At 47.3% G+C, this 14,531-nt stretch overlaps 1 protein-coding gene across 1 annotated transcript in view; it reads right to left on the bottom strand.

The window, feature by feature from the left end:
• The window catches only part of exoc4 (exocyst complex component 4), an 83,965-nt gene that overhangs the window by 32,251 nt on the left and 37,183 nt on the right, over positions 1–14,531 (bottom strand). The window lies entirely within an intron of this gene.

Below are 14,531 nucleotides of genomic sequence, written 5' to 3'. Positions count from 1 at the left end.
GGGACACACAACCTCTGTGGGAAGGTGGATGATTGATTGGCTGAAAGGTAAGCTTGCATGTAGTTACACATAGAAACACACGCAGGCAACCACACAAAGCAGATCACACTACTTAGTATCTGTCCCCAATTAGACAGCAAGAGTGTGTGTGTGTGTGTGTGTGTGCTTCTTTGTGCGTCGGACTGAGCAAGAGAGAGAGACAGAATGAGTGCAGGACCTAAACCTTTTTCTAAATCCTTCATTGATTACCGCTGAAACTCCACCACAACGGAAAGTTAAGTAGGAGAAACTCTTCTGTGGCCTCATTAAAACCGTCAAGATTTGCGGGACAATGGAGGGAGAGAGGGGGGGGGGGCAGATGTATAGCTTCTCCGTGTAAATGTTTAGAGAGCACAACTCAAACTAAAAAAATATATATATACAATTTCTGCTGACAACTTCATTTCCAAAAATCGATCTCTGAAGGGTAAAAACATCAGCGGGTCAGAAACGTGCATCGTGCCGTTGCGACATCCGTCTCCGGCTGTCATTATTGTCATTGTTTCAATACGGGTGACAAGTTGATGGATCCGTCAAGTTAGCATGTGAGCACAGATGGATTTTTGTAGGCATGGGCGCTAACGTTTGAGTAATGTAGCCGGAGGACGAGGCAGTAAAGCGGCTCTGTCCATCCATCCGGAGCCGAGCAGAGGGCCCCCTTCGCCGAGGACGCCGAGCCCACGGGTCCCTGAAGGGGGCTTCGCCAAGGTAAGTGGGCTAAAAGGACTGTAGGGGCCGGGGGGCTGTTAGCATTACCTTACCATTTACGGCAAATTTACATTCATTTCAGTTGTTTTCCGAGAGGATTCGGAAAAATAGCTTCCTAATGGAGGGATGCGTGCCGGGGGGTGGGGGGGTGGGGGGGTGTTGGAATGCAAATGGATAAATAAGAGGAGCACAGCAGAGCTCAGAGTTCCAAATGGATCCTGAAAGAAACATCTCTCCCAGCTCATTATCATTACAATCCCCGACTTCCAAGTGCTCATGCTGCAAAGTGAGTAACAGCTTCTGGTGAAGATGATGGCGCCGATAACGAATGACACCAAACAAGTTAACACACACACACACACACGAGGGAGCCATCAAACTCACGGACCACCACAGGCTGTACAAGGCCATTTGCAAAAAGCCGCGCTTTGTGCCAAACCTCCCACACAGAGACACGGAGAGACGGCCTGACCTCTCGACGAGACTGACAGCCGGCCTCATTTGATCTCTCGAGGCTAAAACGGAGTGCGGTAGTCTAGAAAGACATTTTCACCACTTGTCATGAGATGCGTACTGCGCTGCTATCCGCCTGGCTCCTGGCAGTGGAGAAAAGTTTTCCAGCAAGTGTCAAGGTTTTAGCAAAGGCAATGCAACGCCGTTTTAAGCGAGCGGTCCCGAGGATGCTACTGGAATGAACATGGCCGCCACCACGGTTACATACCAGCCACTGCAACAATAGTCAAAGCAGTGACCTCACACATGCCCGGGCTGCTATCAACTCTTTCAGAAACACGGGAATTCAGCAACATGGTTCGCCTCATCGGCTGAGGGCCGTCGTAATTGGACCCGTTTAGCGATGTCGGCGCCGGGTGACACACCAGTCGGCCATATGGCAGCTGCAGGCGCGGAGTGCGAAGTGTCGGCCGAGTCGCAAAGGAAGCGCAGCGGAGACACAGCGGCAACTTCACAGCGTGGACTCGCCACTCCGTGTGAGATCTTAATAACCTCAAGTAATCTGCTTATCCACCCTGAGAAACACACACACACACACACATTTCCAACCGGCCTCAAAACCAATGCGTGCGGCAAAAGAGTAGGCGTGGATTACGAGAAGGGAATTAGAACTAAATCGCTAAAAAGGACAAGAGGACCAAGACGGACTTTGAGGTGCCGGGGCTGATTCACTAAATGAGGGCTAGTGATGATCACAATAAATCCCAGTAAGTCTTACTAACCAAACAATTACACAGTGACACTATGGAAGGTGCTTTGGTCTTTGATATCTGGATGCTTTGATATCTATATCTATATATGAGACTTGTTGTTTTAGCCGAAAACATGCATTTGTGATTGAATACAGAAACAATTGCAACAACAGATGTGTAATGATAGCAGAAAGAGTTCGCTGATTAAATTATGAATAAAATCATTTGGAAAATATGATGGATTCATGGTTTGAAAGTGTGTCATCAAAGGAGCTCAGCCAAGATGAATTTGTGCTCTTTTTCTCTGATGTGACGGTAAGGCAACTTTATCCATCTATTTCTCCTTTTTTTTTTTAGTTCATTATTTTTAATAGGCCTAATAATGAATCCATCAATTAAGAAATAGTTGAAAGATTACTCAATAATGACAATTCATTAATCCTTCTATTTGCAAGCAGCGTGTGATTACAGAATGCTGTTCCTCCTGTCAATAGGCTACAATTACAGAGATTCACCTCAGAAGACTGTCAATTCATGACCAAAGGCCCAACTAATGCATCGCCGATGCAAAACGTACGACGCGGTTGACCTGATCCTCAAATTAGAGGGTTCATCTGCAGTTTCTTCGTCTGGATCCAACATGGCTGCACCAGTCGCAAACCCAGTTTCTTTAGCAGCACTTGATTGCACTTGACAGCATGCAATTATCTGTCATTAGCAAACAGATGTCAGAACCTGGGGTCTGGAGCTCGATGATTGTAGAAGCCATGCTCTGTGTGTATGTGCGTCGAGAAAACAACATTCATGAATGTATTTATACCAAGGATTTGGCTAATGAGTGAACTCCCTGCAACCCTGTGGCTCCTGGATAATTCAGAGAAAGCCACGGTTTTGATTCTTTTAAGATAGCAAAACAAAACAAAAACAATAGAGAACAGACAGTGACGAAAAATGTTTCACAGCAGCGCCTCTGAAGTCTTTTCCTGTCGGAAACTAAACCCGAGGAAAAAAAAAACGCTCCTTCGAATGGAAAGGGTTTGGATCCCATCATCCATCTCTATCTGCAGCCGCGGCGTAATGGTGCCGAAAGAGAGACGGGATGAAGACAAAAGATTTCAGAAAGACCGCGGAATAAGAGTGTGCGAAGATCGATTAGAGACTCTGGACTTAAATCCCACCGCCCTCCCCCTCAAGGCCCCCAGCTACGGTGAATTTTGATTTCAGCCGACCAGAGAGAGGAAGGCTTGTTCGGTAAAGACCTGTCACACGCCAAGGACAGGACGTGCTGAGGAGAGGGGGGAGGGGGGGGAAGTGCGACGTGTACCTCTGTCCGCAACACATACTAAATCCCTCTGTCTTTGTCTCAATCACGTTCACACGCACACACACACGGACTGACATTAGTATGTACAGTCAGACGTCAATACATTACTAAGCCACATCCAGTGACACTCCAAAGCACTTATTCTAATACCATTGTCCTTTCTCGAGGCACCTGGCCGCTTAGTAAAGATTTGGAAATCACAAAAAGGATTTTAATGGACGGGGTCACTTTATGGGGTTTATGGCACCGCCAACATTAGCTTTCATTTCATCGGATCAGACAATTAATGCCAGAATGGCGGCCTTTAATTGTTATCAAACGGCACAGTCATTATTTGTTAGAATAATATGGACTCCGATCGACACAGTTTACTGATTTCTAGAGTGTAAGGCGCAGAATAGATCTCTGAAGACCAATTGAAGAGGTTACAAAGTACAGATCTAGCAGTGCGTTCAAAATAAGACGTCTAAAACCGCAGAATAAAACTCACAGTTTGAGGAAGAATCCATCCAAAGACGTGTTGTTTAAAAACGTAAATTCACATTTCAGATAAATGCGTCAAGACCACCTCGCAATCCCTCCCCACCACCACTGGATGGCACTGTGACCAGTTCACTGGAGTCCCTTCTTTTTAAATCACAAATGTTTTTGAGAGAGAATTGAGATTCCAGTTGGTGTGTGCCATCTGACGCCTGTTCACGATTTGTTGCACAGTGAGCGTGCACGTGCGTGGCAGAACAAATGGGCGAGTATATTGTTGTTTTTAACGCGACAATACTGCGGGTAATTAAGTGTACCGCCGTGTTTTCATCAGGGCCTGGTGAAATGCATACGGTCTTCCCACGCAGCGCCCACGCCGCTGAAAAGACTCCCTGCTGTTTACATCCCTCTCTCGCCCCTGATGCTGCATCACACTCGCTGAAGGCTTTCGGTGTGTTTGCACATGTGAGAGCATTTGTGTTTTTGTCTGCAGGGGAGAGAAAGAGGTGGGGGGCTTTAAGAGAACAAAAGAAAGACTGAGAGAAAGAGAGGACTGCCATGGGAAGTTGCAGGGACAGAAAACAGGGGTCCATCCTCTGTGAGCTCCCCCCCCTATAATAATCATGACTATCTTGAAGTCCACAGGAAATCACTGGTAAAAAAAACACATGAGCGACAGGGGAATTTCATTTGGCTGCTTCACAACGTAACAGACTATTGACGACGTCCAAAGTAGGAAAAAAAAAGAGGCCTAATGTGACACAGAGGAAAACTGGCACACATCTGTATATTAGCCACATATGTGCATTCAGTGGCTCTATCCACACGTGTAATGCTTGCATGCAGCTTCTGTCATTGAGTGTGTGTGTGTGCGCGTGTTGGCGCAGTGTGGTGCAGCCCAATTAAAACGGGGGAGATTGATGACCAGGGGTTCTGAGTAGCAGCAGCGGCGGTGGTGGTGGTGGCAGACAGCTGCTTCCTGCAGACAACAGGAAATGAGATGGCCTTGTTTAGCTGACGCCGCCAACACCAACGGCACAGAGCCGCAAAAGACAAATCACCCCCTTACCGCCGCCAGTGGCCTGCTCCTCCATCTTCCCGCAGCGCGCGCCCCACCCTCTGTCTCTTCATCTCTCTCTAATTCCACCCAACGCCGTGGCTCTCATTAGTCTTCTCTCTCAGATTAATGCAGTGCAGGTATATTAACGCAGTAGAGATGTGGCGCACAGATGTGCGAGGACAGATGCCGCCTTTAGACATCACTCGTTGGCCGTTCATTCCTGGATTTGCACTATGGATTTTTATGGAGTGTTTGGCTCAATTTGAGTGGTAATGTAATGTACGGTAAAGTAATGACAATCCATCTTGTGGTCGGCTCCACAGTTCCAGTTTACTAGCTCAACGGTAACAGCATGCTGGTGAGTTGTAGCTGAATCCATGACCTGCTTATTTCTGAATTACTACAGTCACAATTGTGTGTAATGAAGGTCCGTCGAGCTGTGCACGGTTTCAAAGACACACACCTCCCCTGGCGCGCTGCCTGAGGTAAGGAAAGCACAGCAGCAGGGGTGCAGACCTGTCCGCCGCCGGCTCGTTCTCGTTCACAGCAGCCTTCAGAGTTTCAGTGGACCGGATCGTTCCCATTTCTGATGGTTTGCAGGTATGAATTTCATATGATGCAGTCACTGCTGAATGGTGAATACGGATATGGACACGTGGCGGTGATGAGGCTCAGCTACTGCGATACAAAATAGCTGTAGTTCTCATTTGTTTTGTGCGCTGCTAAATTTGGAATTCATGATCAATCTGCTGCTCTATGTTTAACACTGCGGAAAGGGAAATGTCACCCAACCATGAATAGATGGGGATATTTAGAAGCACAGGGCAGTTGTATCAATAATTGTTTGCGGCACTTAAAACTAAGTTTTGTGTTTACCCCCCTTTTGGATTGTGAAGCCCACTCATTATTCACTTTGAATAACATCTTTACTTTCTGCTTTTACCGTCTCGCTAATGGAGAAGCGCTGTGGGAGCTTCAGCTGCGTCACATGCGCCACTGACCCATTAAGATGTCACGATGGGAGCCTCCTGGACCTGAATTGGCTGCTTTCTGTCCGACAATGCGGCCGGCCGGGCAGGTGACGGCTGTGCTCGGGGGCCGCTCCCGTGGCACGCATGTCAATGGGTGCAAGTATCTCCCGCTCCCTCAACCGCCCCCCTTTCAGACGCAGAGGCCGGTTGTTTTTTTAATGGCCGGCACCAATGGCTCGGCACAAACACACCATTCTCCGGTCAGGCGGGGCAGGTGCGAAACAATGCTGTATCTGGTCTGGTTGTACTCGGCTCGAGGCTTTAAGTATTTAAGTGTTCGTCTCCTCCTCGTAAAGACGAGTCTGATTAATAAGCCGAGCATTAAGTGGCCTCCCGCAGGTGACATTTACAAAAAAACAGTGGGAAGGAGACTGCTTTATTTAAGTGTGTCAGTAATTAAAAACAAAAGCCGACGGAGTAGGATACAAGAACCGACACACATTAAATCAAACGACTTATTGTTTTCCTAAAAAAATCCACAGAATATTTATAGTTTGGTCTAAGATAAGTTGTCCTAAAACAAACGCTGATTTGAGGGGTGATTTAATGGCAGAATCAGGCTATAATTATCGGAACAATATAAACATGCGAGATTTCTGCTTATGCAGAAATCAAATAAAACAGAAGAAAATCTGTGCATGAAATCTCCTGCGTCCCACCTGCATTCTTTTCTTCGGCGCTGACTGCTTTAAACTAGTTAACACATGGCAGAGATATGAAACTAAAATCAGGAGGGCGGTCCAGGAGTATATTCTCTACAACTGGAATGATTTTATAACATAAGCTGCCAGCAGTGGAGTAAAAACCTAGAGATTCTCTCAGGTAGAGATATAGCGGCATAAGATTAAATGTGTTGAAGTGTATTTTTCCTACTGTGAGTCATTTCTCAGTTTCTGCAAAAGCTGAAGAAAAGAAGAAGGAAAAAGAAGAAGGCGGCTTTAAACCTAATTGAAGATGGTATTTAAAGTTGTGGTGTTAACGCAGAACTAGAGATAAAGACAGCAAGAGTAAAAAAGAATCATATGGCACTAAAAGTTTTTCCTGGCCCACTGATGTTCTGGTTTGTGTGTTTAGTCACACAAACCACTTTTTAAACAGTGGAGTGGAGCAGTGAGCCGAGAAGCGATAAAGCAGATAGAGCAAGATGATTAAATGAGTGTTCGGTCCATCTTCACTGACCTCGTAAACACTGACACACACAATGCTCTTTTCTAATGAGAGCGGATGGTGATGACAAAGTCTTCTTGCGCTACCGAAGGACACTCTGGGTTCAGGGAATGACTCAGCAAGACTGAAATGGCAACTATCCCTGGGAGAGCTAAGTGCAGAGGCACTTTTCAATTTGCCTGAAAACTACCGAGAAAAACACTTAACCCGCAGCACACAGCGCACACAAAGGGGGCTGGAGGGGAAGATGGACACCAGGAGTCTATTTTGGCCCAAAGGCGGGGGAGTGGAATGGAAAGTTGCCCCGAAGAAAGCAGGCGAGTGAGGTCAAAAGGACTGCTGTGGGGAAATGGCAATGCTTCCGATATATTCTCAGCGATGTAATGGCCACAGGTGAAAGAGTTATACACCGTATATAAAAACAATTTTCGCACCGACAACAAAAACTAGCTTCATCTTACATTCCCATTCGGGTAATGAGTCCCCCTCCTACCCCCTCCCTGGTGTCACCCCTGGTCCCTGATCCACTGCAATGCTTCAGACTTCCCTCTCCCACCTAATTCACCCGCCTCTCTCCCCATTTAGACTCTCATGTTAGCGCAGGACTTTCCATCCTGTGGCGTCCAGGTAGTAAATTGAAATGCTTCTGGGGGCTCCATTCAAGCCCGATTGAATTTAAAAAGAGAAAGTGCCATAAAGAGAACTAGCGGTGAGAGTTCTGTAATACACTGAAGGGCTCCCCGAGCTATGGCAGAGGAGGGAGGTGGGGGGGGGGACAAAGTGGAGGTGAAGGACAACACAAAAAAAAGCGAGAAGGGGGAGAAAAAACAGGAAGAACAAGAGAACAAAGAGGGGCGAGATTGGGACGGCGGACTGACGGAAATTGTGTAAAAGTCTTCATCGGCATGAAAGCCGGCCTATTACCCCATCGAGCGTGAGCTGATGGACAGAAACACAAAAAAAGCCCTCAGCCTTGATAGTGACACCTCACAGAAATGCCTCAATCACAGTTTGCATGGCCCGGGGAGGGTGGGGGGGGTGGGGGAGAACAGGCGGGGGCGACAGGTCTCATATTGGAGACGGCCAACAAAATGCAATTCCAGGAAGTCAGCTCTGGGGCGGTGTGTGTCTGTCACACCTACAGCTCTGGAAAATACCGACACACATCACATTGCACCGGCGAAATAGCCACCTCTGCGCATACGGGGGCCCCCACGCAGAATGAGGGTGGACGTGCACAAGAAACCGCGCACCCGCGCACGCCTTCCTGTATACATTACTGCCAGGGGAAATATGATGTTGGGGGTTAAATTATTCATTGATCCTTTCATTGCCTGTCCGAGCCCCTGCTTGTTGTTGTGTCATGTCTCGGTCTGTGTGTGTTTGTCCACTTGAAAGGGCTGTCGGGGGGGAGGGGAAGGGAGAGAGAGAGAGAGAGAGAGAGAGAGAGAGAGAGACAACCTTGAGCGGGCACTGACCTTTAACTTTGTGTGTTTCGCTTTCAAGTGACGTGTGTGTGTATGTGTGTGTGATGTGTGTGATGTGTTTTCATGTACCTGGCCATATGGGTAAGTAGAGATTCTGTCCATAAAATATTTCTGGCTTCAGGAAGACCAAAGGGAGGTCAGGAGGGGAGAGGAGAGCTTTCAATCCAAACGAATTCCCTGATCAGCAGAGAATAGTGTTTATTTATTAAAGCCGCAAATAATTACTGAGAACAGAATAGATATTGGGAAGCCATTTTAAGCACTTCACTCGGTTTCTATTTCTTTAGAACGGTTGGGTATCCATTAACAACCTTTCAGATACCAAAGTAAACAAAATAGATGCTATAGTATCTCTCATAGTAGTTTTCCTCTCCCCCCCCTCAACAGTAGCCTCGGCCTGCTACTTGACACGTTAAAATGGCTATTTCAACTGTTGCTCCTCCACCTCACGGAGGAATCTGTGTGTGTCTACTGCTGTTGTGGCTGTAACATAACGCCAGGTAAAGTGGACCCCCCCCCCCCCCTTTCCCCTCCTCCTCCTCCTCCTCCTAATAGAATTCTCACAAACCACGACAGTGTCATTCTGCGTGCGCATGCCTTCATCTCGATCAGCCCCCATGAAACGCACTTTGTCGCCTGCAGTCTGCAGGACGCAATCAAGAGCTCCTGCTTGCTAATGGCGGGTTTTGGAAAGGTCAGCCGAAAAAGGCGTTGCTTTGTTTGCGGCCACACAGGCGGAGGGGGAAAGAAAACGTGTATCGGGCCATGAGGCGTTACTGGAGTGCTTGCCATCAGCATTTGGGACCACGCGTCGAATAATAACACCTTCCAAGATGCAGATGGTTTTATTAGTACAAGACCCAAATGTGAATGCGGAGAGAACTTTCTCCGTTTAACATTTACGTGACATTTTCCCTGTTCTTCTTTCAGAGTTACTTCTATTATCAAACTGGCGGTTCTAATCTAGGGTTTCAGAAAATTACAGGACTATTTTATCTTGCCGCTTTTTCTTTCCACAGTCAGAGGGACAAGACGACGAGAAAGGAGGATTAGGCATGAGGCGTTTTTATAATCAGTACACAGCCAACAGCTACAGACAGAGGGGAGATAAAAAGCGGGAAATAAATTGGGAGACAGCGACAGCGAGAGAGCGACAGAGAGACAGCGAGAGCGACAGAGAGACAGCGAGAGGGACAGAGAGAGAATGCAACAGTTGTGTCACAGATGATGAGGTGACCTGCAATAAACATTTCTCACATGCCTGCGTGGTCCAAGGTAATCTCTGAATAAAAGAGTCAGTTTTATGGTCTGGCGGAGACAGCTTCTGATAAAATGTACCTTGGTATGTTAAAGAGGACAAAGAATCAAATGGGTAACATTAAAGCAGAAGTGATCAACTATTCAGTTAAAAAAAAACAAAATTGGCCACAATGCTTTTTATATTTAAGCAATAAAGGTATGAGAGTCTGTACTTTATCGTCCAATAATGTAACAGTTCGAGGGCGTTGTTAGACCCTTGAGCAAAATTATAAATAGTAAGTAAATAGCTGCCTTTCAGCACAAAATAGTATTAGCCACCAAACGTTGTGTATTGCATTTCAGTAGTCTAGAGAAAAATAGTCCCCGTACCTGCATCCAAATAACATTGGATCTCCTTGCAAGATCTCGCATCATCTCATTCATTCCCGAAAAGGCCTTGATAACACACACACACACACACACACACACACACACACACACACACACACACACACACACACACACACACACACACACACACACACACACACACACACACACACACACACACACACACACACACGGTGAGCGGGGGCGGAGTTAGGACAAAGGAAAATAACCCACCTCTATATGTATTCATGGCAATGTATAATAACTGTCAGAGAGACCCGGCAAACCAGAAGCTGAGAAACTAATGAAGCCCCCGTCCTTGCTCATGCATCCTCCAGGTGTGGGTCAGGCGGGCGGTAGCGTTATCTCGTCTTTCTTAGATCACCTGGCCCCCACGGACCTCCTCTTCTTATTCAATCTTCTTTGGGGGTGCTATCTCACAGTGTAACGGGGGCTTTTTCCAGCGTTTGTCTCGGAATGCTCTCATTACTTTGGTGCCGTTGCCAAGGGAGCCGGTGTAATATTCAATACTTTCGTTGTTTCCCATCCCTCCAATCTCATTTACACTTGACACCTGACATTTGCATAATGGCCTCACTCCATCTCCAACCCCAAAACAGGGGGTGACTGTGTGTGCGCGTGTGTGCGCTGCAGGGGTTAAATTACTTCCGTCTTAATTTAGCTCATTAAGACCTCCGAGTGGGCCTCAGTGGCTGATTTGGGACAATTTGCGGAAATGCTGGCAGGAAGACGTAAATGTGGGTGTTAATCAGAGATGGCGTGACCCCAATCGGACTCAGACGGGTATTAGGATGTCAGGCAAACTGATGACAAACATGGGTCTTGGTCCTTTTTTAAGCACCGCGAGGCACTGGTGGAGCGCTGTAAAAAGGGAGGCTCATTCATCACGAGGAAAAAGCGCCGCAGGAAGTTAACCCCAACGTCGTCGAGCGCCGCAAGAACGCTGGACTCCACCAATCAGGAGCTGATCGGGCTCAATCAAAAGGAGAAATCAAGCTGCGTCTACAGCAACACACCTAGCCATCGTCTATAAGAAAAAAAGCCTAATATTATGTGTTGGAATTTACATGGTGTAGTGTTAAAAGCTAGCGTGTCTGTCCCCCAGATGACATAAGTGCACATGAAATGCAGACAAATGAACAGGCACTCAATCCTGCTTCTGATGAAACTACTCTTCTCTGCATACCTCTGCACATATTATTGAAATAATCTCTCTCTGTCTCCCTTATAATAAACCGATTTGTCACAAATACTTTGCATCGAATATTCATCATGATATCTTTATGTAGCGCCCCCCTACAAAAAAAAAAAAAAGAAAAGAAAAATAGCATAATCCTCCCCCACATCTCTTCCAGCCTGAAAGCTAGTGAGCCGGAGCTGAGTGAAACGCCGTACTTAGCAAATTGCATTTGAAACCAGGGGGGAATAAATACTACAGATAAAGACTGCTCTAATGTGCTCAAATCCATTAGAAATCTCATATTCACACATAGCTGAAATCACATTACAAGACGCCCCTAATGTCATTTTCACAGGGCTTTTCCACCAGCATTTGCGGCCAGGGTGAGACACCAACATCAAACATAATGGATTTTCGCCTTTTCCCATCTCTCCCCACCTTCCTTCTGATGTCCGCTCCTCTCATTGAGTCTGCGCCGCCCCACTCCGGCTGAAATTCCCCACCCAGTCGTCATTGTTGCGGGTGTGAGCTCTATTTTGAAGGTGGACGTGATGAATTTAGCCACTCGGGTCTCAGAGAGGTGACCAATCACAGACACAGGGGGGGCTGCGGCTGAACGCGTTGCACTCCTCGACCCTGGACAGAGGCGCCCACTGTTGTTTTCTACTTTATTGCAAGTGTTTCAATCCCGCGGCGCTCAAAAAAACGGGAGAGCCGATGGGCCAATGCGGAAACGAGTTCTTCTGGATGACTTTCAAAATGAAGGGGAGTGATAGATGGCCACATTGATTGTTCCTCCTGGGAGGAAAGATATGTAGTCTTGGAGGGAAGGGGGCAATTGTCTCAGAGATATACATTTACACTAACCATCGCCTCTAAATAAGTCATGCAGGGGGAAGGGAGGAGAAGTCTCTTTTCCATTGGTTGCACACTCAATGAGCACACCATGACTCCAGCATGACCGGTCAGAGATCCAACCATCGCTGATAAGGGAGGAGGGAGGGAGGGGGGGGAACATCCATCTTTAAAAATGTGTGCGTCGTCCATATCATGGTTTTTGGGTTCTTCTTCATCATGTAGGTTTGCCGTGATTTATTTTAAGCACAGGGGAGACGCATTTGGTTTTACATCCAGAGCTCTAATTGGAAAAAAATAAAAAACTATGGGAGCTAGATAGAAAACAAAGTTGACTCAATTAAAATGTGGTGTGTTTCCAAATATATACACACGGTTATGTTGATATCCTAACAATCGCTGAATTATGAGAGAGGGGCAGTTACACAATTTGACACACAAACCCTAACCTCAGCAGACCTTGACTTACCAACACACACGCAAACAAGACAAATATTCTCCGGGCTCGCTTACTATCTGTGAAACTCACAGGAAAAGGCGCCGAGTGCGTACAACCTTCTGAGGGGGAGCTTAAGCATTGCAATGAGGTTTAACAATTCCCTGATTGGTTTGTGGGGGTTTGTTCAGGGAGCTATCCGGGGCAGATGTGAAAAGCAAACTCCCTGAGCCCTCTCCATCATCTGGTACCCGCTGTGTGATGGACACCAACAGACAGCGGTGAGTGGGTATGCATGTGCACGCGTCAGCATCCGTGTAGAAGGTCGGTGTGTGCTTATCTAGAGCTCCAGACCAGTACACGCATCCCCATACACACACACACCCACCCTCCCCTCCCCACACACACATCTGTACTGGCTACTTCAGAAGCCGAGACCCAGACAGGGTGAGCAGATCAATCAATTACATCTCTGCTCCAGCAATCAAACAAGGTTATTATCAGGCAGCAGCTCACCGACCTGGAAAGACCTGGCCAATCAAAGGCTGCTGTGATGTGGGGGCTGGCGCTCGCTCATGTGACGGTAACACAGAGTGGCATCTCATGTCGGCGGGGGGGGGCGGAGGGAAGGAGAGAGGCTGAATTCAAAAGAGGAGAAGTGTGTGGTACAGGATGTCGGCGAATTGCCCATCTCCGGCGTCTCTGTCTTTCACTGTGACATCACTGCCAGAAGATGGGGAACGCCGAGTACGGCGCTGTACATCTTCTTTTTCAGGATTTCAGGTAGTGAAAGTCCTGCTTTGACACCTTTTTTAGGCATCCAAAAAATCCACAGAGAAATTAGGGGAATTGAGCGCTGAAAGCGTCTGCTCATTGTGGGTCAGCAGCTCCCCTCCGGAATTTGAGGAGCATTCGCTGATCCCACTTCTGAGATGGGAACTGTGTGAACATCTGTGTGATTATGACCGGGTCATCTGGACAAGAGCCAAAGACATACCCATGGGTGTGTGTTCTCCACGTATCTGAGGGGCAGAGAAATGTTTGTCTTTTGTGTCCCTGATCTGAGCAGGCATCAATTCTTAGTATGCTATTTGTCTCCCTCCCTCCCCACACAGACCTAAAACCTCAGGGACCCACAAAGCCGACTTCATAAGAAGTCTGCTGCTGAGCGCCGATGCCAACGAGACGCCGGTCTGCTTCACACGAGCCTGTTTGGACAGGTTGCCCTGGGAACCGGGTCTGATTCCATTATGAGACGGATAAACACAATCAAAGAGTTTATCCACCTTCTATTGCCGGAGAAAAGACCCCCGCAACGATCGATCCAATCTGTGTGTGTGTGTGTCACGCCGGTCTCTGTACATGCAAGCTCTTGTAAGACATAAAGAGATTAAAAACGCTGGGTCTCACAGGGAAGTATCACTTTTGGAAAGCGATAAAAGTATTTAGATCACGTTGGTGTGCGTGTTGGTGTGTGTGTTGTCCTGTGAGGGGTTTGGGGGGTTCAGAGAGATAAAATAAGAAAGACACAGCGGTGCTGCAGCACCTGCCAGAGTCATACCAGACATCCAGCAGCTTTCACTCTCCTTTACATTCCATCTGTGTTCGGCTTCCTTCCTTCAATTACTTCAAGTAATTCCATGTGTATTTTCGTTTTCTCTTTTCTATGCGGACGTACTGACTTTTTCTCAAAAAAAATGATAAAGACAATGAGGCCAAGCGGCTTCCCGTCCGGTTCCCGAGGGCTACACCTCACTGCTCAGTGGTCTCGGGCCTTTCCGTCCTCGCCGGTCATTTTCTCCCCAATGCGTCACACTGCAGATGTATGAAGGGTAAACACACGTGTGCACATGCAGCGAACAACTCCGATCCAAAAGCAGCCGACACGACGCTCCGCAAACCTGCAATC

Source organism: Gasterosteus aculeatus, chromosome 4 (assembly GCF_964276395.1).
Source record: "Gasterosteus aculeatus chromosome 4, fGasAcu3.hap1.1, whole genome shotgun sequence".
Taxonomy (NCBI): domain Eukaryota; kingdom Metazoa; phylum Chordata; class Actinopteri; order Perciformes; family Gasterosteidae; genus Gasterosteus; species Gasterosteus aculeatus.
The sequence above is the reverse complement of the archived record's forward strand: the minus strand, read 5'-3'. Positions and strand labels throughout refer to the sequence as shown.